This window comes from Microplitis demolitor, chromosome 5 (genome assembly GCF_026212275.2).
Source record: "Microplitis demolitor isolate Queensland-Clemson2020A chromosome 5, iyMicDemo2.1a, whole genome shotgun sequence".
NCBI lineage: Eukaryota > Metazoa > Arthropoda > Insecta > Hymenoptera > Braconidae > Microplitis > Microplitis demolitor.
In genome coordinates this window covers 16971240-16997714 of record NC_068549.1, presented here as the reverse complement: position 1 = coordinate 16997714, position 26475 = coordinate 16971240, and the positions used below count along the sequence as shown (strand labels likewise).

The window sequence follows — 26475 nt, the reverse complement described above, 5'->3', positions numbered from 1 at the left end:
TTTTAGTTTTATTTTGTTTACTCGGGAACTAATTAAGGTAGAGGTTCAAAATAAATGTTTGTTTTCTATTGAGCTTCACAAAACTTAAATCTCAAGCTTTCAAAGCAGCTTTCAGTTACGTCACGGCTTTACTAAATACAAGCAGTTAAAAGGGCAAATAAAATATTGATCATTTTACGTGTAACTTTAAATTTCGATTGCTGTTTTACAACTTACAAAAGTAAATTTGCAAAAGCAATAAAATCAATACACAGTTTAAGTACGTACTGTGTAACTTTCTGGCTTAAAGTGGAATAAAAATCAGTTGAATATTTCATTTGTTTTAGTTTGGTAGCTGCTAGGAGAATCGTTCTCTTTTAGCTTCAAAAATCAATTCATTGAGTAATTCTGGCTTTGTTCACATGGAAAATTTTATTTTACATGAAATTACTCGTAGACTTTACCTCCACGGATTTTCTTGCTATTATTTTTCATCAAATGATTCATTAAACATCACTTATTATTCTACAGTGTAATAAACGAATTCTTGCAAAAATTATTCGAAAAAATTTACAAATAAATAGAAAGTACTTGGATTTAAAATTAAAGGCTAAAATTCGAAGGGAATTTTTTTTCAAGATGTACAACAATATTTTACTCGATGAAAAAAACAAACTTCAGAGGAAATGAATCACCCTAATGTTTATATACGTACTATTTCTTGTGAAAATTTATAATTTCCATAGCAGAAAGTTAAAAATTATATTAACCCATTTACGGTTGATCTTAAGTCCCTAATCTTAATTTGAATCATACGTCTTCGTTTTTAAGTGAGAGAGCACTAGCCTACTTAGTAGAGAAGGGGCGGAAAAAATAGTAGAAGGGAGCACATGCATGCATTACTATGATTGAACCGTTACTCATACCCTAGTGGCAATATTTATCAATTCCGGAGCAGATATTGAGCAAGTCAAGGATATACAGCGAAATAAGTTATCTATATGGGGCATTCCACGCCAAATCGGAAGGTTTTAAAAATTTTAATTTTTAATTTCCGTCATTTTTTTATACTTTTTAGTACTCATCAAAAAACTCATCCTCCTAAATTTTGAGATTTTTTTTATCATTGGTTCAAAAGATATGAAATTTTCAAAACCGCTCTTTTCATAGTGTTTTGCTTATAATTTTTTGAAAATTTGTTTAAATAAAAAAACTCAAAGAATAAAAAAATTTCGTTATTCCATGTACTTTTAGAAAAAAAATACAAATAATTTTTTAGAAAAATTTTTCTGCATTATTTTTGAGTTTTAAAACTTTAAAGTCGTTTTCTGAAAATCATGCATACTTTGATTTTCCTGAAAATTCGTGTCAACAAATTACTATTTATTCCACAACATTTCCGATGGTTCCGATCGTGGGACCTCCACGGCTACTATTTTTTTTTCGATTATTGAAAACTAAAAAAAATTTTTTTTAGCTCTAAAATATCATATAATTATTCGACAAAGCGACGGAGCTATATTAACTAAGGAGTACTCTAGTTCATAAAACAAACTTAATGTAAAATTAAAAAAAAAACACGGAAATAATTAAAAACGTTTGTAATACAGTTTCGTAAAAAATTATTTGTATTTTTTTTCTAAAAGTACATGGAATAACGAAATTTTTTTATTCTTTGAGTTTTTTTATTGAAACAAATTTTCAAAAAGTTATAAGCAAAACACCATGAAAAGAGCGGTTTTTTTTTGAAAATTTCATATCTTTTGAACCAATGATAAAAAAAATCTCAAAATTTAGGAGGATGAGTTTTTAGATGAGTACTAAAAAGTATAAAAAAATGACGGAAATTAAAAATTAAAATTCTTAAAACCGTCCGATTTGGCGTGGAATGTCCCATATATACTGTGATTTCAAGATCTTGACAAAGATAGCTACTAGAGTACAGCCTTACTAAGAACTGTAATTGGTTTTATCCCCAAACAGCTCACACCAAGACTCCAAATTGGCAAAGGGTTAAGCGATGATACTCGCGAAATTTTACATATTTTTGTCATGTGTTTCTATCATCATTAAACCCATATATAATATTTTTCATGCTAGTTTTAGACTTAATTATCGAGTTTACATAGTTGGTATGTAAACCAATGAAAGATAATGAGTGGAAAGCCTGAGTTATTGTTGTTATAGATCGTTAAATAATATTGAATAGGTACTAGTTAAATCAAATAAAGTAGTTCATGCTTCTCACTGGATTTGTCTTCTAATTTAATTTGAGTATAAACCAGTGAACTTCATACTATGTATGGATTTATAACATAACCTACATCACTCTTCACTGGATATTTGATTATAACAAACAATCTAGTTTTATTATTAGATTCAATTTTTTGTTCTGTTTATTTATATTTGCACTGAAAAAAAAGTATTTTTGCTGCTGGGATATTTTTTTTTCTGACATTGATATACTGATATCACAATGTCATGAATAGCAAACGTTACTTCATAGAATAATACGTACTGTTGGCTAAAACAAAATTCGGTTTTACTGTACTGAGAATAAAATAGTTAAACTAAAATGACCTTAATATCACTTTATTACATATACGCAGAAAATTTTCAGTGAAAATTAGCCAAAATGTTTGATACTGTCAAGTCATCTAGAAAACTTCTAAATTTGAACCATGCATATTGTAAAATATAGTATGTACTCGATAGCATGTATATGTGCTATTTCTACTAACAAACATAGTTAAATTTACTTACTGGCTAGTCCTCACAGTACTAAACTTTTTGGCTAAGTTTTGCTAAACATTTCTCTGCGGGTATATAACATGAGTATAGTATTGTTGTAGTTAATTAAATTTTAAGAAGTTGACAGTATTGTAATCTTTAAGTTGAATAAGTATGACATAATCACTTTTGTATTATGTATTTAATAAAAATAATAAAATACGAACAAAACGTCTTATTTAATTTGATAGTATGATAATATTAAAAATCAAGCTATTCTCTAAAAAAAAATTAGTGAAAATCACTATTTAGCAATGAATAGTCACTTGATGTCCGTAAGAAGTATATATCGACGTTTTAATTAGCAAATTGTCTAATTCCATTCCAGAAAATCCTCCATTTATGCGAAGAAAAGGAAGTTAAAAATTTTTCTTCATCTAAAAATCAATTCCATATCTAGATGTGTATAGTATTTTTGTCAAGGTTACTCAAATGATATTTTCTCTGACTATTAGTATCTGAAAATTGCACAGAATCACCTACGAAAAATAACCAGTTAGACAATTTGAATTAATAGTGAATAGTCACTATTTTCACTACTTAAAATTTAACATACAGTTCATATCTGTGTTAACCTAACATTAAGTTTAAACCTAAAGATATTTCTTAATTATAACCAATTAAAATCGGTATTATTGCGGGAAAAATTATACCATTTTTTTTTTTATAGAAAAATTAAGTATTCTTACTATTGAAGAACTCACTAATTAATATTTTAGTTTCTATTAGGAGCAAAAATATCTCTTTTTTCAGTATGCCTATTCAACAGAAAGAAATTGAATTACTAACGTATACATTCTCTACAAGTTATATTTATTTTTAATTTATTAAAATTTTTATTAATTAAGCTTATTAACACGTTATGGTTGATTGGCTTACAATTTAAGTAGCATCAAAGATGAATGTACCTTTTGATATGTGTACATCAATTGGCTAATATTTCTGAAAATAGTTTGTTAGATTTTCCGATACTATATAGAATTATGAAGCACTAGAGTTTACTTTAATTCAATAACTCTATTAGTCGAGACAGCATAATGTAATTTTATTTGCTGAATAAATTTGCACCAATTGAGTGTGTTAAAATACATCGGTATAGTTCTGTATTGTATGCATACATTTATGTAATTGAATCGCCATGAAAAAGGAAGAAGGGAAAAAGTGTAAAGAGAATAAAAAAAAACGAATTAATCTAGTTTTACTTTAATTATTAAAAACCTCTAACAGTGAATATTTTATATCACTAACCACTGATATTAAATAAAGTTTTACGATAATGAGCCAATCTGAAACCGAAATTATATTATCTTCATACTATATTTTTTTAAATAATTAACTAAAATTGACTTTAATAATAACATGTTTGAATATTTTAAACAACAAAGAGCAAATATGTATTAATACCATACTGTAATTGGTCTAATTCGATGTTATTTAGTAAACAAATTAACGGTCTGAAATCTACAATTAGTCGGAAAATTTTTATACGCGATTTCGATGGTTTTTGGTAGGTTATTTATGTTGAATATTATTTTTCTAAAATATGACAGAATCGTATTACCAACGTATATATTTTTTCGTTGATTTCATTTGAATTAAGACAATACGTCGATGTAAGGGGAAGGGGGTGGGGTAGGTAAAACGGGGTACCCCCAAAATTTTATAAAAAAAAAAATTTATTTTTTAAGTGTTTTTTAAACATTCCAAAATCACTTTTTTAAACATAATTGAGTATTATTTTGAATATTTTTTGCTGAACTTTTTCAAAAATCGAGTTTCAGTCAAAAAATGTTGGTGGCTTTTGATTTATGATAAAAACCAATAAAAAAGTTTTTTTCTTCTTTTGCATCCAACAATTGTGTAAAATGTAATGTTTCTTTATGTAAATTGCTCACAAAAAAATTTGATTTGATCAATGTTATTTAATATGCAGAAATTCTATTTTTTCGATTTTTTTAAGGGATATCGCATTTTTCGCGCCAAAGTGCAAATTTTTTTGTTTCAACGGCAACTGAAATTTTTGTTAATTTACACTGAGAAAAAAAAATACTTTTGTTAAGAACATTTACTTGATACAAGATCATATATTCTTGATAATTTTCAGGAATATATAATTTTGTCTCAAGAATTCGTAGAATTGAAGGAAATAATTTTTATTTAATTCAAGTAAAGCTATTCTTTTGTTTACTCATAATATAATATCGAATTCATATAATAACAAAAACAAATTTGATGCTTTTTTCTCAAGAAATTGATAATTAATAATAATAAAATAAATATTTTGAACGGATTTCTTGAACCAAGAAATTCTTGTTTCGAAAATAGTACTTTTTTTTCTCAGTGTACTTTGCATATCATTACAAACAAAAATATTCGGCGTATTTGAGTCCTCGAAATCATAGTATTTCTATGAGTATCCCGCTTTGCCCCCCCCCCCATATGATACTTTATCCATATTTATTGTATTCTACGATATTTCTATGAATCGAAACGCCAATTGGCATTGAATATGAATAATAATATATATCTTTTTAATTATTTAATATTTGTATAAAGCAAATAAAAAACTCTTTACTGAAAATTTTATTTATAAGGCAAAAAAAAAGTCATTATCTTTGATGTTCATGCATATTCGATATCTTGATATTATAATAATTGTTAGCTAATATTATTGTAAGATCGCGATCACCGTTATACAAAAGGTCACTCCTAAATTTTCTTAAATTATGACAGTAATTGTTGATTATGATTGACATTGGGGCCCGGATCTTTTGAAAACAGAAGGACGAGGGTCTTTCCAATAAAGTTTTCACGCTTGAGGCCTTAGAGCCGTAAAATTTTTGTCTTCTCACAGTGAATATAGCTATCAATCCAGCACACCATTATGTAAATTAAAATTTAAAATGTTAATTAGAACTTTGTACAAGAGATATAACATTTGTCAGTCATTGTGACTAAGCGACAATGGATGAAATCCTAACTGGCACATATGGGTCGTCGTAAGCAAGCTTCGTCGCAATGCACCTAAAGTCTCTATTTGTTAATACAACTAAGCATTGTTTGAAATAACGCTGCCTGTCGTCTCTAAGCTGTGAAATGTGGTTCGCCATGATTTGACGTCTAACTAGATTAGTAAAAGCACCCAGAAGTTTAGCACTTTATGCAGAAAAGTTTACTAGAGTACACTTTCTCCATTGCGTACTTTCTCTACTTTATAATTAAAATTAATAAACTTTATATTGCTAAGTAATACAATAATGATTTTATAAATATTCAGAAAATCGAGTAATGCATTAAAGTACATAACTTAATATTGCGTGAGAGCATGGTGATATAAAGTTATGTTGTTGTATTATTATATTGTTATACCTTCAGATTTAAAAATAAATATTGATTTTTTAGAATGTGACTATAGGTGTAAGTTGCTGTTCAATTGCATTGTGTAGTTTGCTTCGAAAATGATAATTCGTTCTCAATTAAATATCAATATAACCTAAATGTATAAAGTTAACAAGATATTCCTGGTGTTTGATTTGTTACCCAGCTACACAGTTATAATATTAACGGAATCTGTTTGATTCTCTAACATTTCTCATTAAATTTAATTAACTGAAATTAAATTCCTGCTGCTTAACGCTACTGTCATATTGTCTTTAATCAAAATACAAATTTTAAGGTATGTTTATGGTACTAAAATGCCTTAAATTAATGATGAGTACTAAATGACAGATGTATAAAAGAGGATTTAAACTAAAAAAAAAAAAACATAATTTCTATAAAAATATTTGAAACTTCCAACGAGCTGTAATGTCAATGGATTTATTCGATAAACAAGCAAAGTTAGAAATTATCACTGCTATTTACCATCTTCTTATAACCCACCCTAAAACTTTAATTTTAAAGTTCAATTTTTAGACGGTCGACGTTTGCACCAGGGATTTGGACTGACGTCGAATGATTGGACTTTAGGGAATGGGGTGTCAGATGAAAAAAGTGTTGAACAGCCGTATAGACCACGAATATACATCCCTTTTTTGTTCGCTTTTTCTTTTTATATGGATGTCTGGTTTCGCCCCGATGTGGTTCAGCGTGATTTACAATATATAGTATGCACGGTTTAACAAACATATGATGTTTCTTCGTTAGTTTGAACATCTGTGACTCACACTCTTTTATTTTTACATCTCGTATTGAAGAAGATAGTTAGAAATTTGTCTGATGAAAAATGACGATATAAATTCAATGTTTCAATTTTATTTTACATATTTTTTAAAAGATTTATATACTTGAAAATAAAACTAGAAAGTTTCTATTTCAATGTTTTTATCTTTTTGAATTGTACTGAAAAATGTCAAAATAAAATTTTCCGAAACATGTTTTACCAGATAAATCATTGAAAAAGTTTAGATTTTTGTTTGTCATTTGCATTTTTTCCATTTGCAATATTTGACAAACGATTTCTTCAATAACGAAGAAGCTTTCATTTACAAAGGAAAAAATTCCAATTCTACTTTAACTACGTTCGTTATTTGTCTTTGTTTTTTTTTTTTTTTTATCGAAATCCCGTCAGACTTGTTCGTAGCAGTTTTGTACCATATATCGAAATACAATATTACATTGCTTCAGCGTGAATATTTGGGTTATATGATAAAAGCTCGAACTTTTCTTTTGTAGAAGTGATCACGAATTGAATGATACCGCAAACGACAAGATGTAATATTGAAAAACAAATGTAAAAATGATTACTCTGTTAATAGAGATGTTAAAGACAGAAAATTACAGACGATTCTTCTCGTATAAAACTGAAAGTTTTAATCAATTTTTGGAAATTGTTATTTCTGCAGATGCCCGCGTTTGAAGTCTAATTAATCACTCCGATCGTTTGATTTCAAAATTCAATCAGATATCGTAGCTTTCATAACCTCTTCTAATTACTACAAAAAATTTGAATCGGCTAATTTGATTAGAAGACATCATAGACTGAAATAAATTACTTTTTATCTCAATGATCGTCATAAAAAAAATGAAATTTCAAATTTTAAAAGTTTTAAAATAAAACTTTAAAAATAGTGTTTGTGAACTAGAAAAACTTAGAAATATAGTTCTAAAATTTTGAGCGAAAAAATTTTGTGTTAAATTTGGTCTAAATGGACTTGTGTTGTTATAAAATAAATTCATGTTAAAATTAACATTTTGAAGCAACCTAAAAAATTTTGTCGGCTGTAATTATTTAACAGAAGATTTTTACTGCGACTGTCTTCGAGTGTCAAAAAGTCGTAGATAGTGGTAAGTTACAGATCTGGTCCACAGAGTTATACTCGATAGTTATATTTTAAAAGTATTTATTTAAACAGATTTATTTTCAGAACAGGAAGTAAAAAAGAAAATAACTACATGGTAATAATTCTTTAATAAACGAAATGGATAAACGCTAAAATTTGCTTTTTTCATCAATGAGTATTACACTTATGTTCTATCTCTTTCGTGTTAGTGATACTAGGGAATCCCAATGGATATTGCTACCCTATACTGATACCATTCAAAATTACGGATATATATAGTATCAAAAAGCTAGAGAAACGATAATAGTACAATCTGACGCTGATACAATTTTTCTTGTTTCATATCTTTACTTAATCATTTTCACAAAATAATCCATCATATATATCTTTTTTAATATAGATTTAGTATCATTGATATGGGCAAAAAAAGATTTAGGCTGACCATGTAGGGACTTTCGTAATAAGGGAAAAATAAATTAAATGAAATTAATAACTTTTTTACATGATCGAGGAAGACGTATAATTCAAGTTTTTGTTTTTCAATCAATAACTTTTTAGTAATTATGAAACTATCCCATGTTTTTATCACTTACAAGGCATGTTCATTTCTAACAGAAATCGTATGCTTTTATGATAATATATTTTCCACCATTAATTTAGTTTTTCTGATCTATATAATAGTTGTTATATAAGTAGATTTGAAAGAGAGCCAAAAAATTGGATCATGATAAAAAAAATATTATGAATTTTCTTCTAAAGTAATTTTGTTTATCCAAATGCGACAGTTTTACAGTAATTTTTATATCAGTAGTAAACTTTATCTAGTTCTTGAATCACGGTTTAGATGCATTGTAAGAGCGTAAATATATATAGTATGTAATTTTTGTTTCTTTAAAATGTGATAAAAATGATTTACGGTGGAAATATGAGTATAAAGTTTCTAACAATGACCAGACGATAAAGCTCACTAGAAAACTATCAGTGTCTAAACTGCGCATCGTCCACGCAATCGATACTTGGTTGTATCCCGAATATCTGGCATCCCGTTCATGTCTTCTTCCAGCCCACGTAGATTTCTCGTAAATTTACTGGCACCTTTACTCCTCCCTTTGGGCTGTCTGTTCAATATTAACTCCTAGCACGAGTTTGGACGCGAGGTCGACTTGATAAAAAAAAAAAAAAAAAAAAAAAACTTGCAGGCTGGGATATTACCCGGGAGTCCTAGCGAATGCACTTGGGGAGAGTTACCCCGTAATCGATACCGCGCGGACTCCACCCCAGTTCTCTCTATCTCTCTGTGATGACATTGCGCCAAAAGAGAGACCGAGAAATATAAAAAATATGCAAGATCATGAATTTCCTTGAAAAATTTTTTTTGCGTATTATCTTTATTCAAATTGAGAAGAATATCTCATATTATAGAGAGATTTGAACAATATTTTGTTCGACAAGATTTTTTTTTCAAAAGTTATGCATTAATCCACTAAGTGAGCCTGGATTTATCTAACTTAACTACATTGATTATAAGTTTGATGAATTAAGTCAATGAACTGAGTTAAAATAAAGGTAGACTACATAGTCAATATTTTCAGTAAATCCTTAAACAGTTTTAGGGTATATATCATAAGATAGTCTTTAGTTCTAAAGTCTCCAATACGTTCAATAAGAGGAGCAACTTCAAAATATTTCGGATTTTTCAGGTAAGTTCTTATCATTTTAACAGTATTGTATTTTATGTTCAATAAATTCAAATTTTTAGTAATATGACTATGTCTGTAAAACTGTTTATTTAAGAGCAAATAATGAAAAATATTGCAGAAAGCAGTTCTCGAAGAGTAAAAAAGGATTCATCAAAATCAACACATATTGTGTGTAAAACAAATTTTTTAACACTTAATATATTAGTATAACATACACGTATATGACAAAAGTAACAAATTTTCCAAGAATTCTTTTGTGATGGTCAACATTATTTTTAAGATATTTTGTGTGCTGATTTGACAGTAACATATAAAAAGTGTTACACTGAGAGAAAAAACTGGTTTTCAGAACTATGAAAAACATAGTTAAATGAAGCCTCCACTATTACCCTCAATTCAGATAACTAATATATAGTTGTAAAATGAACGATGATATCATAGTTGTTTTAACTGTTTTATAGTTCAATGAACAATGATAATAGCGAAAGTAACTAAGTAAAAAATGCTATTCTTATTACAAAAAAATAATCAAAAAAAATCCTTAATTATATTCGTCGACGACTTAAATGATGCTAAATTAATGAAATTATAATCGTACAATTGCTGAAACATTTGTGACTCTGCTGAAGTATAAGTTCTGAGAAAAATATTAAATAGTTAGCACAACAAAACAAATGCTTAGTTAAAACTACTACTTTCAAATAGTTTCAGGCACTATGATATTGTGCAAGAAACTAGAAATATTAGTTAAGATGACTATTTTTTCATTCCCATCCCTTTCTAGTTACCACAACCATGCACTTTTCTCTCTGCTTACTTTTAAATAAAATAACCTTTTGGTGTGTTAAAAAATCAATCGATTGTGACAGTTCAAGCAAGGGAAATACCGTGTGTTATATTGACACACAAAAGTATTAAAAATTCGACTCTCAGGATTTTAACCCACGCTTTTTTTTACACTTTGATGATTCGTTTTTTACTGTGCTATTAATAACCTCTATTATCAGAATCGAATCTTATTAATATTTTTAAGATTTAAAAAGTTTTTGATCGTGGATAATTTGAGATCTTCGATGCAATAATTGAATTGTTACCGAAAAATTTTGTCGTCTTTTGAGTACTGATTCTAATACATGAAACAGCAACATTATAATTATAACTTTTTACTGATTACTTTGTGATATGTGACTGTACATAAATATATATTCAAAGAGAATTAAAATTTTGAAAAATTTAATTTGTCTTCTTACTATTTACAAAGTTTTTGAATGCATAACCTTTATATGTTCTACCCGAAAAATAAAAAATATAATACCGTCATCCTATTCCAATTGATCGTCTTGCATAGTTTTTCTCGATATTATTTAGATATATTGTTTTTTGAGGTGACAAAGAATTGATTTTATTTTGCTTACAGTATACTTTTACCAAAAACTAATTAAAGTTATTAAACAAATTTAATTTTTTTTATTATCTCTTGAAAAATTGTAAATTTAAAAAAATTAGGAAGCTATCAATTTATCCGATTTTCGAAATTTGAGTTCTCATCAGAAATTTCGAGATCTCAGAAAGCATTTCTAACTATTTTAATCGATTATGATATAGTCCTTCACTAGTATGTATTTTTTAGATTTCAACTCTCCATGACTTACTTACGAATCATTATTTTTTTACATTTTTTATTCTATCATCAACCTGTCAAAACAAACAAACGGTAAAAAAATTTAAGATCAACCGTAAGAGAAGTAGTTTCATTGGCCAAAATAGGATCAAAGCCTCACATTTAGGTATGCCTTTACCAAAACCAATAGAGATTATTGAAAAACTTTATAATTTATTCACAATTTTATAATTTATATTAATAAATGCCATTGACTGCAATTAAATTATTCCATCAAATTTTGATTCGCGATGTTTTCCACTTCAAGTTACTCGTCAATTTTTTTTTCTCAAGTTAAGTTAATTGATGGTACCTTAAAACATCATAATCAAAGACGTATATTTATGTCTTGAAGTTTTTTTTTAATTTACCCGTGACCTCCTGTTTTAAATCAAAATAATTTTATTTTTAATTAAGATTAAGTTACTTTATTAGTTCTTTTTACAAAAGTTGACTTCATTTCCATAAATATTAAAAGTTGCTTGAAGTTTTAATTACATAACACTTCTTTCATTTTTGAGAATTATGTTTTTCTTTAGTTTTTGAGTTAAATTTATTTTAGACACAGTCAATATTTTTCGAAAGAAATTATATTATACTTGAATAAACAGACGTTCATTTTAAATATCACTTTAATTTTTTACGAATTTTTTTCTTAAAATTTTGAAATATTCAAAATCATGAAACATCTGCTCAACTTCTGCTTCGTTAGAATGAGTCAAAAATATTAATCCCAATTTTTTTAAAAATCATTTTTATATACACGTGTTTATCCCATAAAAATATTTTTATACGATCATTCGTATTATCCCATGGTAAAATAGGCCTTGAACTAAAAACGAACATGATAAATTAATCGATAGAAAAAAATTTATAAAAATCTCAACCGCTAAAGGTCATTGATGACTCAATTGAACTACTGGAGTCAGCAGAATTCTAAGTCACGATGGAAGCACGTTCTCTCTGGTACTTAAATGTATCTGTTTCTTAGTCTTAAATCCTCGAGCCTTGACTTGTTTCTAAGGTAAATCGAAAGAAATCTTTAAATATGAATTTTCCAGTCATATTATAATAAAATGCACACGATCAATAAGAAAGAAGGAAAACGTGTTGAAGCAACCTATCGTATTAAGTATGACTCAAGTCCAGAATCTATTTACCAGCTATCGCGGCATGGATGAATCGAGCTAAAGGAATCTCGTTCCTCTCACAAGCGTTTATCTTTCACTTTCGTGAGCTTTATTCTTTCGGCTCAAGTTTCTACAATCGAGTATTATTACCGTCAAGCAAGGAGTTATCGTCGTAACAAGAGAATACAAAAATAATAAAAACAAAATCATAAAATATTCTTTACGTTTTATATTTATCCAGCGTCAATTTTTCTAATTATATATATATTTTTAGTACCCCATTCCTAATCGTTTTTTAATATTTTTAAATTTTGAAAAATAATAATTATAATACATCTTTTATAATTAAGCTTCTCAACTATATTTATACACATCATTGTTTGAGATTTATTAAAAAAAAATAATAATAATTATTTTATTCATTCTTTGAACTCTTTGTAAATTAGTGAGAGCTGTACAGTTCCCTAAAGTGTAGAACTATGGTTATTCAAAGGCTATCTGCTTCTTTTGTAGTTGCAGTTTTTATAATTTTTTACTTTATTTTTCCTCTCTCACTTTGAAGTATCATTTTTTTAAAGTTATATTTTTTATTATTTATTTTTTTTGTATTTGTTCTTATAGTAAAATTTTATAATCTCAAAGAGAAGATTTTTCTGATTTTAGATCAGCTTAGCCATATAAAAAATATTTTAGCAAGAGCAGTCTACAAAAAGTTCAACATCGATCAACACCAAATAGTTTTAACCTACAAACACTTGCTTCGTGATTTTATTTATTTATTTTTTATCTATTTTTAAGTATTTTTAGTGTTAGCTTTTTTCGCTTCTCGGAAAACTATAAAAAGTATTCATTTTAAATACATAGAGCGTTTTTACTAAAGTTTACTATGCTATGCTCCCTTACCTACGACATACATATATATTAAGATCAGCCATAACGGTGAATAGATAATTTATTTTGTCACCTCAAAAGAATTGCCGGCATCTCTTACTCGTCCAACCACAGTCATATACTAGCATTGCTACAGTAATTTCTCTTTTTAAAAAAGAGGTCAATCTACGATCACGATGCAAATCCACACAGGCATGATAAAACGTAGAATTTCTGTTATAGACAGCGGTTTGCAAAGCACGAACTTTATTCCTAATTAATAAAGGCTTCATTGCGAAATTATTCTTCTGTAAATTCATTTGACAAAGACTATTGGATTACTAGAATGCATAACTACTATAGCCGGTAAATTCTATTTTTACTGTGAACGTATCAGGTATGTATAAAAGCAACATGAATGCAAAATTTTACCGATAGAAAATATTAACGGTTTATACCATACAATTTTAAATCCAGACAACTAATTTGTATAAAAACGTTATTTCAAATATTTTTTACATTTGTTTCAAGCTAATATTGATAGTGTTCAGATTGAATATTTGAATTATTTGAATTAATTGTACAGAGTAAAATTTTACACTGAAAGCTAAATGAAGTTAAATAATGCTTAGGTCATTAAAAATTATTGTAATTTGGTCTTATGCCATCACTGTCATTGGTACTCAAGTAAGTCAACATATCGAACGCAATCGTAACACGAATCAAGTACAAATAGATGAGTGGTTACCGAGTGATCTAGTATCAATGGTGGACTTGCCGCCCACTATTTGTGTTTCCTCGTATGTTCCGTTTGTCCGATCAGTTTGAGAAATGCTCTTTGATTTCTGTTTATTGATCACAACCTTGAATCATTGGACTCAACTAACGTTAATGTCGTTAATATTTATTCAAAGATCAATGCGAATTCATCAAATTCTGAAAATAATACCGGCTGTTCTGTGGAGCTTCTGGAACTTGGTTTTTGTACCCCAAGGGAAGTTGTAGATCAATCGCCAGTGAGGGATAGAGTACCGGCGGGTGTGTCAACAAAGGAGGTCAATCTTCGATCGCCTAGTAAATTGTTACAAGCAGTTACACGTATATACGACATCGCTAGATGTTTTGAGATTTGCGACAAGGTAATATTTCAAATGGCCTGAATCGTTTTAACGTTTCTCATTAGCCAATAAAATTCATTTAACTATCTAAGTTTTGTTATTTAGTGAATGTATAACAATCCTGTAAATATTTGTTAGAAATTGTTATATAATATTCATTGTTTTCACTGCAATCTTTAGAATTTTTCGACACGGTGAAAAAATGGTTATTTTTCCCATATCGGCAAAAGAAATTTCCGAATGTTGAGAAAAGAAATATTCCTATGTTACATGGTAAAAATTCTTATGTTTACACAGATATCATTCCAATAGAGAAAAAAAAGGATATCTTTACTTATTTTTTTGGTCCAAGAATTTTTTTTTGCAATCCAGTAGAAAAACCGAAATATCCTTGGTTTAATAATAGGTTTAAACATATATTTACACTGAGAGAAAAGTGCATGGTTGTGGTAACTTGAAAGGCATGGGAATGAAAAAATAGTCATCTTAACTAATACTTCTAGTTTCTTGAACTATATCATAGTGCCTGAAACTATCTGAAAGTAGTAGTTTTAACTAAGCATTTGTTTTGTTGTGCTAACTATTTCATATTTTTCTCAGAACTTATAACTCAGCAGAGTCAAAAATGTTTTAGCAATTGTCCGATTATAATTTCATTAATTTAGCATCATTTAAGTCGTCGACGAATATAATTAAGGATTTTTTTTTATTATTTTTTTGTAATAAGAATAGCATTTTTGACTTAGTTACGTTCGCTATTATCATTGTTCATTGAACGATAAAACAGTTAAAACAACTATGATATCATCGTACATTTTACAACTATATATTAGTTATCTGAACTGAAGGTAATAGTGGAGGCTTCATTGAACTATGTTTTTCATAGTTCAGAAAACTAGTTTTTTCTCTCAGTGGACGTAAAAGCAAAAAAAAAAATTAAAAATTTTACTTTTAATTTTATTTACATAAGAACTTTCGATAGGCAACATATGAACAATTCTTAAAATAGCATAGAAATTATCATTATATTCAGAAAGTAATAATTTCTATGTTAGTAAACGAATTTTTTCCAGGTTATAATAGGGATCATTCTATAGTAAAAATCCCTGCTAACATAAAAAAAATTTGTTCACAAAATATAAGTATTTTTTCGATTTTTACATGTGGATTATCCCCATGTTAACACACGGATTTTTCTCAACATAGAAACTTTTTCTGTAAATAAAAATAAAATAGCTATTTTTATTTTTGTGTACTCATAGAAATTGTCATTTCCAAATAATTTTTTTTTTTTTTTTTTTCATACTCGTATAACATTTTATAGAATCATAAAGTCTCACTAATTTTTTTAGGAATTCAAACAAAAGTTAACTCATAAAATAGAATTAATTTAACGTAGGATATCTTTTTCCAATTAAAACCACTTTTTGTATTAATCTTTAACATTTATATAAGAAAAGAAAATTTTGCGTTAAATTACGATTAAAGTATACAAAGTTACTGCTAAACTAGCATTAATTTTATATGAAGTAAATATAATATCTAATGCTATAACCCTTGTGTTCACAGAAACGGTTGCTGACTTTCACAAAAGTTAATTTACGTGCAAGTAAATCGTTATTTTATCATATAGTTTTACAAATGTATTAGCGATTATGATATCATTTGAATGTATGTTGTAGTCAAATAATGCGTTTTATAAAATCGGACTTTATTGAATTGTACAGATTTTATTATAATTAAATATATTTCATACCACATATTTTATAACTATAATATAATATTCAGTGTTTCTATATATAGCTTATTGTAAAAGTGGAACGACACGGAATAGAATAGCATCTTGCACGATCGGATTGCTTGCGAAAGGTCTCGATATGCATTTATAGCAGCATCTTTTTGAATATCGTTGTGCTCTCTTTGTATATCGTGCTTCATGTGAAAAAGGGGAACGATGATACTTGAAGGAACTGGAGTAGATCGCAAATTTTTCATTTTACCATTTCGGTAAAACGTTTTCTCCATTTATATAAAATTTCATTTTATTATATATATATATTTTTTTAATATATTCTAATGTTCATAGATTAAAAAGAAATTTTTTTATTTTTTTGGTTAAAAGAATTTAACGAAGTAAGGATTTTATTCTCTTTGAACAAAGAAATTATTTAACCTGCATAAAAGTTTTTTAAAAGTGTTTATCTTGTACTATTGAATTTTTAAATTTGTACAGAGCACTCTTTGATTGAGTATATATATATATATATATATATATATATATATATATATAGCATTATCTTTTTCTTCTCTTTTCGTTTCTACTATATCTATATAGAACAGATTCTTTTAGATCGCGACTAAATTTACTAGAGTTTTTAATTTTCTCTATGTTATACTCCAATGCATGTAGCGGAACTTTTTTTTCATGAGTAATTATAAAAATTAATGGAAACTTCTAAAAGAAATTTTTTCGAAATCTAAATATATATTAAGTAGTCAGTTTTTTAAAATTTCTACTCGTACCTTAATTATACAATCGCACACTACAAATCACGTTTAAATTAATAATATAAATTCGCGTTAATATCCGGTTTATAGCTATTCAATGATTTATAATATATAGCACGTTACGGTTTACGAAAAGCGATGGGACAGTTATTTAATTCAATATTACAAATATTGTAATACTGTAGTATTTCATCAAAAGCATCAGAATATAATATAACGTGCTTTCACAAGATCAATAAAATACATTCAATTTATTTTATGACTCTTTATTGATTATCTTTTCATTAAAAAATTACATAAAATTGAATCACATATTTTTGAATCCGTGTGATAAACATATCCTTTAAGCTTTTTCAATAAAACACTTTTTTCTTTTAGATCTTTTATATTTTTTCTAGGTTTGTTTTTAGTAACACGAGCTTGGTGGCTGGATGAATAAATTTTCTTTTGAAAATATGAAATTCTACCCTGATCAAAGTAAGAGCTGTGAAGTTTGAGATATAAATACAATGAAACGAACGACAGAAATAAAGGAATCAAATAAATATGAATAACTTCCCTTTTTAATTAAAAAAAAAATATGTGTGATGTTTCTAAAGTTTTATCATAGTGTTTTCATTTTTTAACGACAAAAATCCAACTAAAAATAGTAAATAAAATTCATGAAATATAGAAATCAATATCTTAAAATCGATAATAGATTGTATTATAATCAACGATTTAATATTCAAGGGAAAAAAGTATTGAAATTTATGATTATTCAACAACACGATATACTTAAAACTTTAAGGCTTGAAGTTTGAAGTTTGCTGTACAAGCAATATTCTTGTGACCAAAGGCATTTTCTCAACTGATGCAAGAATGTCGTAATCAAAATTCTCTACAGAGATACTTGCTAAATTCTTCGTAGTCAAGTGTTTCTAACACCATCAATAGTTATGTACAACCAGAATTCACACATATACTTAACCTTTTATTATTTGCGTCACATCATTCATTACAATATTATAATTATTTATATTTAAATCTGTTATTAATTTTTATTATAATAAAAACTTTACACGGAAAAAATGATGCTCGAAATTTTAATAGATTGTAGTTTATTTTTGACTTAAAATTAGTTTATTTGTATACTAATATCAAACCAAAATCATTATATATTACAAAATGGCTATTATTTATATTAAAATTTGATACACATAGAAGAGCAAAATTTGTAATTTCGTATATAAAAATTAGTATAAAAAAGAATCGATAAATTGGTATCTACAGTTATATATATCTATTTAAATAAACATAGAAAAATTAAAAAAATTTTCCATTTGTTCGATTTATGTATATAATAAGCTAATTTATAATAACGAATAAATAACATTTTATATTAATTATTAGTCAATGGGATAGAATTTATAAAATAAAAGTTAAAAGTTTTCGTTATTTTTATGAACAAAAAATCAGTATCTAGTATACTAATTTTTCATTTTATTATTTACAACTTATTCGATTTATGTATATTGTAAATTAATTTATAATGATGAATAAATGATATTTAAAGCTAATAACTGATCAGTGCTATCGAATTTATAAAATAAAATTTTTTAACTTTTTCAACTTTTCGGCTGGAAAACTTAGTATCTACACTGAAAAAAATAATCGGTAAAGGTTACCGAGTTTTTTCGGTAGCAGATACCGATTTTCAATCCGTAATCTCTACTGATTTTAATCGGTAATCATTACCGAAGAATCGGTAATCTTTACCGATTTACATTTACCGAAAAAATAGTTTCTTGACCTAGAAAAAATAAGAAATTTATTGGTAATTACTTAACAAGCATGTTATTTTACAGAATAAAGAAAAAAACTGTTATATCAAATACTTGGAGCTAATTATACATAACTTACATTTCCCGTATATTTTTGTAAACATTGTTTTTGTCGATTGCGACAGCTGATTATATTTTTGGGAAAACAAAAAAAAACGAACAGTTACAAATTTAAATTAGTAATTGTTAGCTGTTTGGCTTAAAAGAAGTCATTTTTATTTATTAAAGTAAAAAGTCATATCACTTTTCATAGCCAGAAATATTCACAAAGTATGGTTGTCATTACTAAAATTTATGATAATAATGATACATTATTTGGTAAAATTGTGGACATGGTCAATGTTAATGATCAAATACTTTTTCTCATGTATTCACTGAAAACAATGTATTTCGATAATCATTATCACGCATTTCGTGTCACCGTCAATGATAAAATGGATTTAGTTAAGAATATAAGTTCCATGTCGAATTTGGTACCTTGTACGTTAATCAAAAAAAAATAATTTATATTTTGTAGCCATTCGGCACTTAGTTTAATATTCTGTTGATTATAATCAAAATTTTAATTACCTTGGGATGAAATTAAAACTTGTTGACATGTCATTTATACTTTAGTTGTAGGCCCCAAAAATTTTTTTTTCGGTAATTTTAATATCAGTAGAAATTACCGATTTTTTGGTAACGGTTACTGATTAAAATCAGTAGAGATTACTGATTGGAAATCGATAGCTGTTACCGAAAAAAAAATCGGTAACCGTTACCGATTATTTTTTTCAGTGTAAGATACCAATTCTTAATTTGACTAATCATTACTTTTTAATAGATGTATGCCATAAGTTAACTAATTTTCACTAATAAGTCGCGTATTTAAATACCTAAAAGTAATAATATCTACTTGATTTTTGAAATAATTGGTAGCAGTTTTTAGGAATCTACAAAAATTAGTTAACTACTTTGCATTAAGTACATAATAGTACTAATTATTGATTACAGATTCCACTTTTTACTATTATTTATTAATTTTTAATATTCTGTTTTTCCCGTGTAGAAAGTTACGCTATTTTTTAAAAAAACATGCAATGTTTTAATTATCAGTTATTTTTATACTCAATAAATTATATTTGACTCGTATTTATATTTAGTCGAAAAATATTAGTTTTAAAAATTGAATTTAAATTAATCATTTCGACTCGAATTAATTGCTTCCAATTTAATTACTGTCTTAAAATAAACCAGTAAAATTATTTCCAGTTGGTGGATATTCATTGCACCAAATATATCTCCAAGATTGAAACACAGGTATACTTGGAACTATATTCTTCAATGAATATTTACTAATTGTCAGTACTTTCTACTGATTCATTTTAAGGAAGTAGATAGGAAGTCTTTTTGTGATTGTATAGTGAATAACTAAATTTATATAATCTTTTGAAAGCAATTGCAAAACGGAAAAAAATATGGTAATTCCAATCAAAAACGTTTAAATTGAATTTCGTATATATTCAATTAAAAAAATGCTTGGAGTTTGTTCAATGTAAATAATAGAAAAAGGCTATTCGGCAGTTGAAGTGGAAGCAGATTTCTCATTATTTACTTATTATTTTTCAAGCTTTCCGACAAAACTTAATTTAAAAACAAGTTTTTCAAAACATTTTTTATGAATTGCAGATCTATTAAAATATGTAAAGAAATAATCCAAATGGCAAGTTGAGTAACAGAAATTGAAGTTAATAACAAAAGCTTTGTAATATCTTTAATGATAATGCGCTATAAGTTTTTATTTCAAAGTTGTTTATTATTCAGCAGATGATTTTTTCCTAAATTTGGAAAATTTCAAACACCTAGAACTTTTAAATAAATTGACCAATTTGCCTTATTTTTTAATTCAATCAAGCCATTGAACCAAAGAATATGTGTCCCAAGTTTTGTTCAAATCCTTTTGAAATTGTGGCAACAAGGCTCAATAATTCATAACAAATCATATAGTTGCTTTTACAATGCGATAATTAATGAAGGATATACATTTTTAAATGAAGTCACAACAGTGTAATTTGAAGCTTAGTTTATTAACTGCAACACGCCATTAATGAAATTGAATCGTAATGCATCATTCAGAAGATATTAAAAGTAAAAACCGCAAAAAACTTTTTTACGATATTTTTTGGAAATTTCAAAGCCATCAAACTATTCAAAAAAAACTATCGAAATGGTTAGTTAAATGAAGAAAATTTAAATTAATTGCATGTGCTTCAAGATTCATTCTACAGAAATGAGCTGATAGCTTTTGGTTCAAAAGTTATATGAAGATTAATTGACACGAGATGATTTTTACTTAAATTTCATTAATTTTAAGCATCTACAATTTTCAAACCAGATTGGGCTTATCGTTGAACTTGACCTGGATTTTCGACCAAAAAATAAGCATGCCAAGTTTCATTAAGATCAATTTAGCATTGTAGATGCTATCGATGCCACAAGGTGCGTTATATTCCATATATATACACGTATATATATAAACCTTCGAACTAATGGTATTTTTGGAACCTATTACTCGACTAATTATCATAGGTGTTGGCAACGTTCTTAGAAAAATTCACCATGAAGACGAATGTAATAGCCAGATTTTAATGAATCTACTACAAAAGGCGGTCATTTTTCTTTTTAATGATATGTATACGTTTGTTATACTTCAAGAGTTCTTTAATTACTGTTTAAAGATAACTTTTTTTAGAAGTGCAAATTAAAATAGTAAGCGAAGTCAATTTGAAATGAAGGCCAGATAATCATAGTCATATAGGCTATTAAATATCTATTTGAGTTATTTTATATGCATTAAAGCTATCATTATGTCACAATTTACCTTTGCTGTATTACGCCTTCTTCCTTTGTATGTAACGATTCATTTCCTCAATCTGAAATACAAAGAAAAAAATAAATTACATTTTAAGGAATGGTAACGTCATCATGTTAAAAAATATAAATGACAATGGAAACTTTTAAAAATTTTATCAAAATTATTCGGAAGACACGGAAATAATATAAGTTTAGATTAATAATATATACTAAAAAAAAACTTTAGGATTTTTACTATTAACTTAAATTATATCAAAAATTTTATGCTCCATGTGTCCAGTAGCGATAAATTAGTAAATATTTCGCATTTTCAACCAATGAAGGAAATGAATAAGACGAGCTTGCTGTCACCGGTTAACTTATTAGCAGCTAAGTTACAAGAGAAAGGAAAATAAAAAGAAAAAAAAAATACGACAAAACGAGATCAAGTGAGACGCTATACTAGTATCAACTGAAATTCCAGATGCTTATTTCCAGAGCGTCTGTGTCGCTTTTGTTATATCTTCTTTTTGTCGGAAATCGCGCTAATTTTATCGTTTAGTATCTTTTGTTTTTTTCTTCTTTGAAATATTTTAAAGTTAAAGGGACAACGGAATAACTTAATGCTTTTAATGATACTTTTTTTCTAATTACTTAAAAAGTTCTTATATTTTAGAGCCAATTGTTTTCATATTGTTATGCTGTATAAATTCTGTATTATTTTTACGAAGAAGTCAATCATAACTTGATCAGAACAAAACTGAAATGAAAAAACTCGAAAACAAAAGTCAAAAAGAACTCATCAGAGCTACCTATTTTCGGTGAGTTATCAGAATAGTTGTGGTTTTTTGTTGTCTCCTTTGAAGCTGAGCCAATCTTGGGGGATCGTATCACTGATTTTGTACGAACTCCCTTCTTTTGTTCTATGCTGGTTTCCACCCTTCACCTTTTGTCGACAAGTCATGTCGTCACGCGAAGTATCGCTATCGCTCAATACCCGCTTTGTACGCGTGCGAACACAAAATAAAACAGTTGAGAAGAGAGACGTAAAGCTCGGACAACTCATTCACATATATAATAATAACACAGATACAATGAATTTCATTTTTGGTCTTTATTTTTTTATCATTATTATCTCATGCGTTTATATGGAAGCCATAATTAAAATCAAAAATTGTTGACGTAGCATTAGTCATTTTTTTTAGTGAATGCCTATATAAAAGCATCATTCGAGTGTAACTAATTTTATTAAACAAAAGATGCAATGCAAAGACTGCTTGTCTGTTTTAATTATTCAAAATATATGGATATAAATTCATAAAATTGTGTTCTCGCATAATATAATGGAAGCGTTTACTTAATATGACTTGTTAATTATGATTTACATAATACAAAGACTGGAAAAAGCAGTCAATTTCTACAAAACAGCTTTACAGACATTTAATATTTTGAGATTTATATTTTTTTATTTCTCAGGTTATTTTTATACCAACTCAGAAAATTAAATACTTAAAAGAATAAAAAAAGTTATTAACTTCAGTAAATTTTTTTAAACGATATCATTATTTCAACGACCAAATAATCATTTCTAATGATTTTCAAGTGAACGTAATTTTGTAGATGTGGGTGTGTAAAGTTTTTTTGTATTATACACGGAGAGAAAATTATGGTAACTGTTCCTAGTACGTTTATGAAATATTATCCCATACCGTTATGGTAATGATTACTTGGGATTATGGGATATAGACCCATACTTTCTGGGAAAAGTTTCCATAAGTATGGGAACAATCCCTATCATTATGGTAACGGTGTCCATATCGCATGTGAAATAATCATGGTAATGATTACCATACTCATAGGAATAGTTCCCACAAGCAAATAGTAACCGATCCTATAACCACATTGTAATAATTCCTAAGTGTCTATGGGAATAAGCCCTATATATTATGGTAACTATTCCTATAATATTATTGTAAACATAACCATCATATTATGGTAATGGTTACATGGTAAAGATTACCATGATTCCATAGGAACTATTCCGATACCATATGGGAATTATACCCATAATTATAGGAATGATTACTATAATATATATGGGTGCCGTTTCTATAATCAACATTTCAAAAAAACCGGTTACCATGCAGTATGGGAACCATTTCAATAATATATTGTAACTGTTACCATAATTTTCTCTCCGTGTACCTTCGTTCAAATGAATCGATTTGAAATAATTCTTGAAGAGCTCGAAAATGTAATATAAGTACTATAAAGAGTATTTTTTAGCTCGAAAAACTTTTAACAGACAACCGTTTCATGTTCGTCTCTTTAATGCTCTAAAATACAATTTGGATTCCGTTATGTATAAAAAAGTTTGATGTATAATATACGCCGTAAAATTTTGAATCAACACAATAAAGTGCTTCTAGCGCTGAATAGAATATATGATTGGGAATGTTAAAACAGATTAAATGATTAATTGAAATGGAATATTTTTTCTTTACCACTGAGGGTAGAATTGAACTTATGATGTGAGTATAGGTTTATATAATAGATCGTATTACAACAGAGTATCAATTAAAATGCGTTTACAGTAATGGAGATTAGAAATTACTTAAATTCAAAGTTAGATGTACTTTGGACGGCTCCGGAGTCCAGCCGATTGATTCCACAATAGACCGTAAATGTCGCTTATTGAAGTTCAATAGACCATGGTTGAACGCATCTAATCAAGCCGAAATAGAGTCTCGCGAGGTTCATACCGTTTCTCTCAATTACAGACAGAGAATGCGCAGCAACTCATTGACGTTTGACGTCATTGTAATATACTACATATATATTTTAGCTGTTACAATATATGTAGGGTACCAACTGAAATATAACGAGTACTAACTCGGTTGTATATTTGTATAGCTCTTTGGGTGTTGAAACCTAGCCAAATTGTACATGTACCATATATACCTTTAGTCCCTTTTGTTCTTACAAACTTTGTGGCAATTCCAACAATCGAACGTAAAACTCATTTTTTACATCTGAACCTTGCCAATTTACGTTTCTTTTTTTTTTTTATTTTTTGTTTGGTTTATTTCACTCCTTTCTGTATTAAATTCTGTTTAGAAATTATTGAGTTCATTTCTGAAAGACAGTCATGCTATAAACGATTCAATTTTATTTTTTATATTTTGATATGAGACATGGCAATAATTATTCAAACTGCAAATGAAAATAAAATCAGATGAACCTGTGAAACATTTTTTATTTTCATAAAATTTTAATTTTAATTTTTATATATATATATATACATATATATAAATGGTCGTCATATAATTTCGGATCAGTGAACTCGGACATTAACTTGGCGTCTCGTTGTCGAGTTGGCAAAATATTTCATGGCATATAGCAAGCCATTGAAAAATATGCAAAGCGCGTATACGTTACACCTTATAGGCATGTAAAGTACAAAAATGCGGATTTTCAACGGTGAGAAAATGTATACGTGACGTATCGGTTTGAGAGACTGTTGAATGCTGTTGAATCTCAACGTCTTTATTTTTCTTTCTTGATATCTTAAATTCTCTTTCTTTTCGTATATATTCTTGCTGTCTTTTTAGATCTACTAGTCACCTAAGGCGCAATCTTATCACCAATATATGCAATACATATATATACATATATATATATATATACATATAGAATCGTCAAAGGTTTTTTTCTTTCATTACTTCTTCTCAAAGAAAAATAAATCTTGTGATTTCTAGTTATGAAAAATTTTCAACATACATTTCATATATCTTGGAACTTTTTTTTAAAAAAACGTATATCAGGATTATGGTTTTTTTTTTCGTTGTTTAGATTTTCACCAATACTATTAGAGCATCAAATAGAATTTTGCGATAGACTCATTTATAATTTCACGGTTTTCGGGTTTTGCATCAATAAATTTTACTAAAAAAAAACTTTTAAACCATCAAAGCATGGATGTAAATTGCTATAAAAACTAATATTAAATAATGAAAAAAAATATTCATATGATATATATGCTTTTTTTTTTTACACGGATCATATATTTTTATCTTAATCTTCTTTTAATAAAGAAAAAAAAAGTGGAAAGCTAAAAATAAATTCAGTGATGTTTTTGATGAAAATGCGTGCATTGGGCATTAATCAAAAAGCTCAAGGAAGTCCTGGAGACTTCAATAATTCGTTGTCGATTTCCTACCGCCGAACGGATGTGGTTTCCGGAAGGCAAGATGGCGGTTGGGCAAATGGAATTCGTTATCGTTGTGCGATCTCCCGGTAGAGTAACCGATTAATCATTATTTGGTGGATGCTACTAATAGTTCTCTTGCCTCGATTATAATAGGTTTATGATAATTTGATAATTATTTTTAAAAAATATTTTATTATAGGGCAATAAGATAAAAAATTTTTTATAAAAAGATACTTTTATATTATAGTCTTTAAAACTTTATATTTACTAATAATAATGCAAAAATTATACGCTTTTTATTTCTTTTACTTAATAACATATTTAAGAAAAATCCTCGCTCTCAAAATAAAAAACAAAAAAGCGATAGGGTATATGTAGTTTTTTTTAGTCTACTTTTAGTATAAAGTAGATGTTTTTTCTTCTTCTTGGCAGCCGTGGCTATTTTAGAAACAACTAACAGATTTATTGTACCCAGAAAGTTAACTCTCTCGTTTCTTTGATAAACTTTGTAGCATAGATTTTAAAATGATCTTTTTTATACTTACATGCATAAAAATGCTTCTGCATTAAATA

General features: G+C 27.5%; 1 protein-coding gene across 1 annotated transcript in view; it reads right to left on the bottom strand.

The window, feature by feature from the left end:
* The window catches only part of LOC103573800 (uncharacterized), a 123040-nt gene that overhangs the window by 21586 nt on the left and 74979 nt on the right, over positions 1-26475 (bottom strand). The window contains exon 3 of the mRNA XM_053739259.1: positions 21721-21772. The gene's annotated coding sequence lies outside the window, so the exon portion shown is untranslated. The remainder of the gene's footprint in view (positions 1-21720; positions 21773-26475) is intronic.